The sequence below is a fragment of the Macaca thibetana genome, chromosome 11 (genome assembly GCF_024542745.1).
Source record: "Macaca thibetana thibetana isolate TM-01 chromosome 11, ASM2454274v1, whole genome shotgun sequence".
NCBI lineage: Eukaryota > Metazoa > Chordata > Mammalia > Primates > Cercopithecidae > Macaca > Macaca thibetana.
This window is the reverse complement of record NC_065588.1, coordinates 112,754,455-112,764,791: the sequence shown is the minus strand read 5'-3', so window position 1 is coordinate 112,764,791 and position 10,337 is coordinate 112,754,455. Positions and strand designations below refer to the sequence as shown.

The 10,337-nt window shown below is 48.3% G+C and overlaps 1 long non-coding RNA gene across 1 annotated transcript; it reads right to left on the bottom strand.

Annotated features, from left to right (window-relative positions):
• Window positions 1–2,894: 2,894 nt before the first annotated feature.
• On the bottom strand, window positions 2,895–5,945 carry LOC126930724 (uncharacterized). Its single transcript, XR_007717660.1, has 3 exons — window positions 5,754–5,945; window positions 3,206–5,403; window positions 2,895–3,054 (listed from the first exon to the last, which is right to left on the bottom strand). It is a non-coding gene; the product is annotated as an uncharacterized LOC126930724 (long non-coding RNA).
• Between the last annotated feature and the right edge of the window lie 4,392 nt (window positions 5,946–10,337).

Here is a 10,337-nt window from a genome sequence, read left to right as displayed (position 1 = left end):
GTTTTTCTCCATTCTGGCAGGATCCTACCTACAGGGAGTCCCCAGAGGCTGCCTGCCCTGGGGGTAGGGAACCTGGAGACTAGAAAAAAACTGTGCAAAGGTATCCTTTTCCTTCTCTTCTATGGGAAGCTGCTCCACTTACATGTTAAGGTCTGCATCCTTGGCCAATAAATCAGAAGCCCACAAATCTTGACCCCATCTGCAAGGCTGCGAGTGCAAAGGGCAAGAGATGGGAATTGGGAGGTGTGGTTTCTCAGATGCTCTTGGCACTCATTTGACGCATTGTCAGTTTCCTGCCTCTTTCTGAGCTATTGTTCCTTCATTTAGGGTAAGTAGACATAGATTCCAGAAAAACTGCTGATTTGCAAGTTTAAAAAATCTGGGGTGTCCTTTGTTTAAATAAAAGTGTACAAGGAAACTGAATCTACAGAGAGACACAAGAATTGCCGGGTGGTTGAAATAGAGGAGAGGAATCCCATAGCCACAGGTCACCCAGCCACCTGCTCTCTTCCACTGGCTTCCTCCCTCCCGCACATTTTGAAAATGATCGACAAGACTGAATCCCTGCAGCAGGGGCAGGGCTGGAGGCACAGGGCAGGATAAAGCACGGAGGAGGGAGGTGGTCCCGGTGGTGGCCTCCAGCAGCACCAAGATGCAGAGGAGAGCTGCTGTACAGGTCTGCCTGCCCATTAGTGACAGTGTGACACAGGAGCTTAGGACATCGGGTCTTTTTGTCGATTCCTCCTTCTTCCGGTAAGAGCACCCCAGTTTTCTTTGGGGGAACCACTCACTCTTACTCTGTCCAGGTGGTCTGGCCGGGCTTCAGCAGTGACTGGAACCTGGGCACTTAGGTAAGTCCATCCCTGTTGCCAGAGTCGCTGGTTCAGCAATGGGCAGCTGAACCTATCAGAGTACACTAAATCTAACCCTAGGACTTTTACAGAGGCAACCAGGAAAAAGGCTGGATTGGACTCTGGAAAGACGTAAAACAGGTGAAGCAAGCCAATCTAAACATGAAACCAATACAGGGAAAAGCAAAACCAAAAAGCTAGAGAGAGGGAAATTCCTAAAGACTTAATTGAGGGCCTGGATCCAGCCATGCCTGAAGCTTATCCAGCCCTGGCTTCTCAAATAATACAACATACATTTTCCACCTGGCTTAAGTTCATCTAAGTCAGGATTTTGTCACTTTGCAACCGAAACCTCATGACCAATACACACGGGCAGTTTATTTAACCTCTTTCAGTTTCCATTTTCTCATTTACCAAGTGTCTCTAAAAATCTATATAAACCTTACCTTTAAGCAGATCTGTACATCTACGCACATATATCACAGCAGCAATAAGATATTATCAATAGTGGAAAGTATTTTGCATATGTGTTAGTGTTAAAGAAGGCAAAACAAGGATTGGTTAATATCAGTTCACTTTCTTTTCTAAATGAGAGTGGAGGGGGAGTAAAAGTTAAATAAATATCCATTACCAATGGGAATGGAGAAAACAGGAGGAGGCCACATGCTGACCAGAAAATGGGGAGGGGTCTGATGGAGGCTGAGGTTCCCACAGTTCCGATATGGAGGCTGAGCCCGAGGGAAACCCCTCAGCCCCTATCAGCCCCAGGTTCTCGAGGCCAGGGGAAACCAGAGGGACAATTGAGATAGAACTGTCTTAGAAGCAGAAGGTTCAGAGGCCCAGACCCTATAAATGTGGGTCATGCCCCAAACAAGCCATTGCAGCTCATGGCCAACTTGATGCATGCGACCAGATCTTCCCTGGACAGACAAACTAGGCTTTTGTGGCCGAGAGAGCTGTTCCCAGGGATTGCCATCTTGGAAGGCCATTGTGGTCTGCTCAGGAACCCTTGAAATCGAAAGCCCTGCGCTCTCCTTGTCACAGCCTTCGCACATAAATACCACCAGGGGGGATTTCCCATGGAATTTTTTGCAACCACTCAAATGTTTCGTTTCCCATTGTTTGCCAGTCCCTCTCGGAGCCTCAACTGTCAAAGCAGCAGCAAACACAGGCTGCTTTTCCCCCAGGATCCCATGGCGCTCGCTCTTGCGTCCCCTCCATGTTGGGAAGCTGGCGTTGGCAGGATATCATCAGCTCGGGCCCGGGAATAAGGTCTGTTAGTCAACTAGTGAAGCAAGTCAGCGAAGGGAATACCCGGCCCTGCCCAGCCCATGCTTGCTGGGGAGGCATAGCTCTGTGCTGTCACCCTCGTTATTATCATCATGGTGACGAATAATTACACATATACAAAGAAATCCCTTCCACATATCTGAAGCAATTGACCAAAAAATACACAATGCAGCATTAATGTTTCACTTTTAGAATATGAACTTGGCTGGGTGCAGTGGCTCACCTGGGTGCAGTGATCAAATGCCTGTAATCTCAGCACTTTGGGAGGCTGAAGTGGGTGGATCACTTGAGGCCAGGAGTTCGAGACCAGCCTGGCCAACATGGCGAAACCCTGTCCCTACTAAAAATACAAAAATTAGCCCGGGTGTGCTGGCACTCGCCCAGCTACTCAGGACGCTGAGGCATGTGTGAGAACTGCTTGAACCCCAGAGGCAGAGGTTGCAGTGAGCTGAGATCACACCACTGCACTCCAGCCTGGGTGACAGAATGATACTCTGTCTCAAAAAAGATATATAAACTTGAATCACTTTTTTTATTGACCCCAGGTGCTTTAATGGAATTCTAAGTTGTAGTCCATACATCAGTGCTGAGAAAAGATGATCTCTGTCAACTGATTGACTGATTAAAAAGCACTTGTTTTGAGGTTGGTACTGCGCTGTGCATTTTGGGGACCCAAATATGAAAAAGGCATAGCCGCCTGTGCATAGGAGCCGATGGTCTAGAGAGAGGCAGAGATTACAAACCAACAAGGGATGTCAGAGTGACTGGGAGTTTATTGGGGGATGTTGATCTGAGGGATGAATAGGAGTCTCCAGGCAGGCACATGGGTGGCCCATCACCAGTTCATGCGATCTGAGTACATGTAGGATGAATGACCCCAGGCAAGGTTGGGTGCATGTGGCACAGTCTGACTCTGGGGGATGAGGAATAGTAAGATATCCTTTAAATATCCATTCACTAGGGCCTACCCACTGCACCACAGAGATTGCCCTAGTACGGAGTTTGACCATGTAGTCATTCATTCATTCATCCATTAAAGCCACAAATATTTACTGAGCACTTACGATGTGCCAAGGAAGGCTAGGTGCTGGGGAGGCAGAGGTGATCAAGATCAATCTGGTATCTTTCCTTTTGGAGCTTCCATACTGGCGGAGCAGAGGGCCATTAAACAAATATGCATGTCAAACAATAAAGAAATATATAGTACAGGCTGGGCACGGTGGTTCAAGTCTGTAATTCCAGTACTTTGGGAGGCCAAGGCGGGTGGATCAGTTGAGGTCAGGAGTTCGAGATCAGCCTGGCCAACACGGTGAAACCCTGTCTCTACTAAAAATACAAAAATTAGCCAGGCATGGTAGTGTGCACCTGTAATCCCAGCTACTTGAGAGGCCAAGGTAGGAGAATTGCTTGAACTCAGGAGGTGGAGGTTGCAGTGAGCCAAGATCGTGCCACTGCACTCCAGCCTGGGCAATAGAGCAAGACTCCATCTCAAAAAAAAAAAAAAGTCACTATACAATACAATAAAAGACAACCTAATACACACAAAAGCATCTGCCTGCCCCTCAGTTTCTGAGCTCCCACTTGACACCAAGTGTTGTGGGGGTACAAATTTGGGTCAACATTTTGTGTAGCAGAACTCTGGGTGAAAACAGGATGCCACTCAGCAGTGACAGCCTCACTTTCTCGTTCACTTGGCTTTTTTTTTTTTTTTTTTTTTTTTTCATCTCTGGACACCTTGGATCCTGCCGGCAAGCCTAGGGAGGCAGTTTAGGAGTTATTTTCTTTACTTCTCAGGGGAAGAATCCAAGGCTTAGAGAGGAGGAGGGATTGACCAGCCTGAGGTCACACAGCTAGAAAGGCCAAGATTGCTATGCCGTTTTTTACAAAGAAAGAACAGTGGAGCAAGGTGGCCATTTTATTTGTTCAAAGCCACTCTACCTGCTGGTACAGAGTACATAGAAGTACAAAATTCCACCAGGAAGGGAAACAAAACAGTTTTGAGACAGCCATGTCTCAGAGGTGAAGATTGGGGGAGATTTTAATATACAGTGTGAATTCCAATTCACAACTCTTTCAACGGGACCTCTTTCCGAAGTCCCGGGAACCAACATTCATCAACGCGTCTGACATCCCAGAGATCACAATACTCCTGCCAAGGGCTGTTAAAACTCCCATTTCCCAGATGAAGAGATTGAGTCCCTGCTGCACGCAATTCGACAGTAGCAGAACCAAAATTGGAACTCTGATCCACCTCGATTCTGGGACCTGTGGAGCTCCTGGTACCTAGAGCTGGCTCCCGGCAGGGGCCTTGGAGTCTGGGTAGCTGGATGCTGGGAGAGGCTACGGAGGTAAGGGCCCAGGGGCTGAGGTTCTAGCGGCTGGCCCAGGAATACGGCCCTTGCACGCCCACTTTTTAACACGGTGCCATCCCTGACAGACACCCTTGTCCTTTTCCTGTGCTGCCCTTCGTAACACAATAAATGAAGCCTTAGAGTAACGTGACCTGAGCCAGGCAGTAAATGATAGCACTGTCAGTTGTACACGACTGTTGGAACAAACACAGACTGTAATCATCGTGCTGTACGGGGAGAAAGACATTTGGCAAATGAGATTCCATTTTCACATTGGTTTGTGCTGAGCATATAAATTTCCTGCGGGCCGGCCAGCGTTGGGGATGTGTAATTGATTGCCTGCATTATAATAAACAAGCTGTGACAGGTGATCATTCATCATATTCCACTGAACGTTCCAGCACACCAGAAAACGGAGGAAGAGAGGGAACGCGCGAACGAGGGGAGAGGAGAGGAGGAACCTGGGGGAGGGGAGGGGGTCGGAAAGACCGAGTATTCCCGACAGACAGAAAAACCAGGGGAGGGGCGGGGGAGAGAATCCGCTGAGCGGCCTGGGGAAAGTGAAAGCAATTACTATAATTCTTTTGATTATCTAATTTGTTCATTCTGGCCTTCGTTATATGACCCTCCCCCCCTCACCCCACTCCAACATAGAAGGTCCCCCACGGGGACTTGGGAAGGCACAGAGAATGCTCCCTCCACGATCGAGGGGAGGAAGGGGGGAGGCAGGTGGGGGAGGGGCCGCGTCCAGTTGTAACCGGAGTAGATACATTCGGGAAAACCTTGGGGGAGGAGGAGGAGGACGAGGAGGGGAGGTGTGTGTGCAGGACTTAGCTTTGCTCTTGCACTGAGATGCCTCCAGTCGGATGGATAGGAACCAGCCTCTTTAAATACATTTTTTAAAAGGGTGTCTGAAAAACAAGTGAAAAGTTCCTTTTATTGGAGAAAAAGGACAGCATCCAAGTTGGCATCAGATGTGGTTCCACAAGCCTGTCATATGGTGCTCTCATTCCTCCCCCGCGCTCCCCCCGCCCCGCCCCAGCTCCCACCTCCCCACCCCCACCGCAGCCCCAGCCTCTCTGTCTCGCTCTCTCTGTGCCCTTGGCCCGGGGCTGGGGGTCGAACAGGAGCTGCTGGGAAGCACCCTCCTTTCCAGGAGCTCCCACCTAGACAGACACAGGCGGAGGTACACTGGCATATGAAGGACAGAAAGACAAATGCAGAGCTCTCGAGCCAGCACACGCATTAAATAAGTACTTACATTATGCAAAAGCCAAGGGCCTCAACAAGGGGGTGAATGAAGAAGGGGGACAAGGAGGGCTGCATCTCAGACTAGTTTCCCAGTTCTCACCCTGCCAATTTCCAGCCCCCGCCTCCCTACCCCGCAAGCGTCCTCCCATTCCCTCCCTGGTACCAAGCGCTTAGCGCAGGTGGGAGCCTCGGACCCAGAAGCTGGGAGATGAGGGGGCGTGGCCTGCGCTAACATCGGGGGCGGGAACTGGGTGGAGCTTAGTCGGGGCGGGGCCCACGCGGGAGTGGGCGGGGCGAGCACAGAAGAAAGAGCCTTAGGGGCTACTTTGCTACTCGTCGCACGCTGCTTCCCAGAGTCTTCTGCTATTTCATCGCAGCCTTAACAACTGGAATCTGTCGCCTTCGAGATGCTCCTAAAGGCACTGCTTTGGGAGAATCTGCTCAAGGGATTCAAGGGACCTGCTTTCCAAAAGCAATGACATCAGCCCAGCAACGTGATCTGTGTTGTCCTTGAAGAATTGACAGCTCGCTTGGGTCTCCCAAGAACCCTAGGAGGTAGCCAGGGCAGGTGCTGTTGTCCCGTCTCACAACGACCTATGACGTGCCTGTTGGGGCCTTGATTTTACAGAGGAAGGAACTGAGGCACAAAGAAACGAAGTTACTCTCTCGGGATCTGGCAATGAAAAAGTCAAAATTTGAAGCCAGGGGTCTTCTGATCTGTCCTTCGACATCCCTATGAGAACATATACTTTCTCCCTCCAACAGTCCCCTCCCATCCATAAGTGCATACAAGTGCTGAATAGGAGGGGCAGAGTTGAGTCTATATTGAATAATTGTGCATCCAGATCCTCACTAAGCCCTCTTGGTTTTGCCTGACACACGTGGCTTACTTTGTGCCCCCTGGTCCAGGCCACCTGCATCTCCCTCCTGGACCACTGTGCCCGCCTCATCACTGGCCTTCCTCTTAATGCCGTTCCCACTCCCGTCCACTACCCACCAGCAAACATGATGATGATGGTCACCATCCATATCCTGCATCAACTGTCTCTCTAGTGCCTTTTTTTTTTTTTTTTTTTTTTTTTTTAAGACGTGGTCTCCCTCTTTTTTTTTTTTAAGACGTGGTCTCCCTCTGTTGCCCAGGCTGGAGTGCAGTGGTGTGATCATAGCTCACTGCAGCCTTGAATTCCTGGACACAAGCAATCCTCCTGCCTCAGCTTCTTGAGTAGCTGGTACCACAGGTGCTTGCCCCCATGCCCAGCTAATTTTTATTTTTATTTTTGTAGACATCAAATCTCATCATGTTGCCCAGGGTAGTCTTGAACTCAGGTGATCCACCCACCTTGGCCTCCCAGAGTGCTGGGATTGCAGGGGTGAGCCACCGTGCCTGGCGAGGTCCAGAAGTTTTCCATCACCCCAAACAGAATCTCAGTACCCATTAGCAGTCACTTCCCATTCTGCTGTCCTACTGGCCTCTGGCAGCTGCCAATCTTCTCTCTGTCTCTATGGATTGCCCATTCTGGATATTTCATGTAAGTGGAATCCCACAATGTGTGACCTTTATGTCTGCTTCTCCCACCCAGCATCATGTGTTCAAGGCTCATCCATGCTGTAGCTCGTGCCAGTGCTTCCTTTCTTCTTATTGCCTGGATGCACCACATTTTGTTGGTCCATTCACTAGCTAGTGGTCATTTGGCTTGTTTCCACCTTTTGGCTATCATGAATAAGAGTGCTCTATGAACATTTGTGGATATGTTTTCATTGAATGTAAAAATGAATGTGTGTATGTATTTCACTGAATATATGTATGTATGTATTTATTTATCTATTTTTTGGAGGCAGAATCTCTCTCTGTTCCCCAGGCTGGAATTCAGTGGCACAATCTCAGCTCACTGCAACCTCCATCTCCTGAGTTCAAGCGATTCTCCTGCCTCAGCCTCCCGAGTAGCCGGGATTACAGGAGTGCCCCATCACGCTGGCTAATTTTTGTATTTTCTGAGAGATGGGGTTTTGCCATGTTGGCCAGGCTGGTCTCGAACTCCTGACCTCGATCAGGACCTCAGCTCCTGATTCCCCTGCCCAGGCCTCTCAACGTGCTGGGACTACAGGTGTGAGCCACCGTGCCTGGCCTGAACCTTTGTTTTCAATTGCTTGGGGTACATACTTAGGAGTGGAACTGGTAGGTCCTGCAGTAACTCTGTGTTTAGCTTGTCAAGGAACTGCCACACTGTTTTCTACAGTGACTGTCCCATTTTACATTTTCACCAGCAGTGCACCAGGGCTCCAATTTTCCACATACTTGCCAACCAACACTTGTTATTTTCCATTTAAAAAAAAATGTTTGCACCAGACATGCATGATTATAGACTCATGCTTATAATCCCAGCACTCTGGGCCAAGGGGGGTGGATCGCCTGAGGTCAGGAGTTTGAGACCAGCCTGACCAGTATGGTGAAACCCTGTCTTTACTAAACTACAAAAATTAGCCAGGTGTGGTGGTGTGCGCCTGTAGTCCCAGCTACTTGGGAGGCTGAGGCAGGAGAATTTGCTTGATCCTGGGAGATGGAGGTTGCAGTGAGCTGAGATCGTGCCACTGCACTCCAGCCTGGGCGACAGAGCAAAAACTGTCTCAAAAACAAAAAAAACCTGCTTCAGCCGTAAGGAATTTGGAAATGGATGGCATTCTAGTTGCAGAATTAATACTCACTAACGTCTCCCTCTGGAACCAGGGTGAATCTGGCACCGGATTCTGAGTCTTGCCTGGGAATGGTGTTGATTCTGCCTTGCAGTGCTGCTGAAGCTCCAGGAACCTTGAAATATATTTGCTTGGTGTAAACATGACCTCAGCGTGACAGGATGATCCTTGTGTTTGCCAAGCCATTAATTTTTATGTAATAACGACGACCACAACAAACTGCGTTTCACCCACATTTTGAGTCGTTCTTAAGGTCAGGTCTGTGGGATTGTGAGACAAAAACCTTATAAACTAGAATGTAGCGGTGAGTTCTCTGTGTTTACAGCCCTGCTCCTACACATGGCTCCAAAGAGCTGAAAATAGAGGATTAAAAATTCATGCAGCTACTTTCTTCCAAGGAACTCCAAATGCTTCTGACAATCTTTATCCTGCAAAGTCATGAGCGGTCAGATGCCCATCCCAAAGACAGGGAAACAGAGGCCCAGAGATATGACGGAACTTTGCCAGGCTCCCCTTCCCCTGCTAAGGGAGCAGCAGGCTCAGACGAAGAGCCCCTCCCACCTATCTTTCTAGCCCATGCACTCTCCATTAGCCTGATTAAGACAATTGATTTATTCATTCTTAGTGGTTGAGAAGAAAAAAAAAAAAGAAAGAAAGAAACCAACATGCCATTTGTGTGATATAAATATCTCTGGAAAAAGCTAAAAAACATTGTGTTATACATATTTTCTTAATACCACAGTCAATCACACGTGTCTGTCCGAGTGCCATAGTCCATCAACCCAGGAGTGGGGGATGGGGGGGGTTGGGGGTGGGGATAATGGAGGGAACAGACAAAGCAGAGACTCAGCTCCAGAATCCTCAGCCACTGCGCGGCAAATGTTGCCATCGACTAAAGCTATGCTGGCTGTTTCTTTTCCATTACCTATTGCCTTTGAAGAACCTTCTAGAAGTCTTAGAAACTTGATGTTGGGCAGGAAAATGATAGGCAGGGATGCAAAGGTGCTGGGACACCCACTCAACCAGCCGGTTTCCAAAGAAAAAGACGGAGGTTGTCACTTTCTCACTTTGTGTGCCCCGTGGACTGACAGAAGGATTTAGATCACGGCATGGTTCCTCTTCCTCCAACCCTACACCCCCATCATCAAAGAGCCTTTAATCCCGATGATTCACCTGTTAGGAATTTAGCTCAAGGAAATAATTAAAGACATATAAAAAGATTTAGTTACAGGATGTTCGTCACGACATGCAGATTATGGTGAAAGATTAGAAGCAACCTCCACGTCCAGCCAACCAAAGGTGATGGCTGTGTAAGTTGTGGAGTCCATCCTTTAAAATTCTGCTCAGATCTCCAAAGAAAAAAGACTGGAAGGAAATTAATCAAGAGGGTCACAGAGTTTGTTTTGAATCTGGAAATATGAGTAATTTTTTTTTTTTTTTTCCTAGAGTAAGTCCTTGTTTGGGATGTTCTGTTCAAAACCAAATTAAATTTGGCTCCAATTGGAAACTTTATCACATCAGGAAGATTGAGATATCATAAATGGAACAGGAAGGGGCACTTCATGAGGGAACTACACGTAAAGGTCTGAAGGGAAGTCGGAGCAGAGAGGAAACAGCCTCACTGGAGTGGAGGATTTCCACTGCTGTGTGCTGGGACGCATGTCAGGGAGATTTGTGGGCTGTGCACAGACTGTGTATTTTTTGAAAGCCAAGGAAAGGAAGGCACATTAGATGTGACAGGCAATTGGGAGCCACTATAGATTCTTGAACAAGAAAAGACAAATCCAGTTCCAAGGGAAACCAAGAAGAGGCAGTCCAAGAAGAGAAAGAGCAGGGAACAAATCTGGTGGTGTCATAATTCTTTTATGGAAGGATCTGATTTTATTCGTTTTGGGGGTAAATG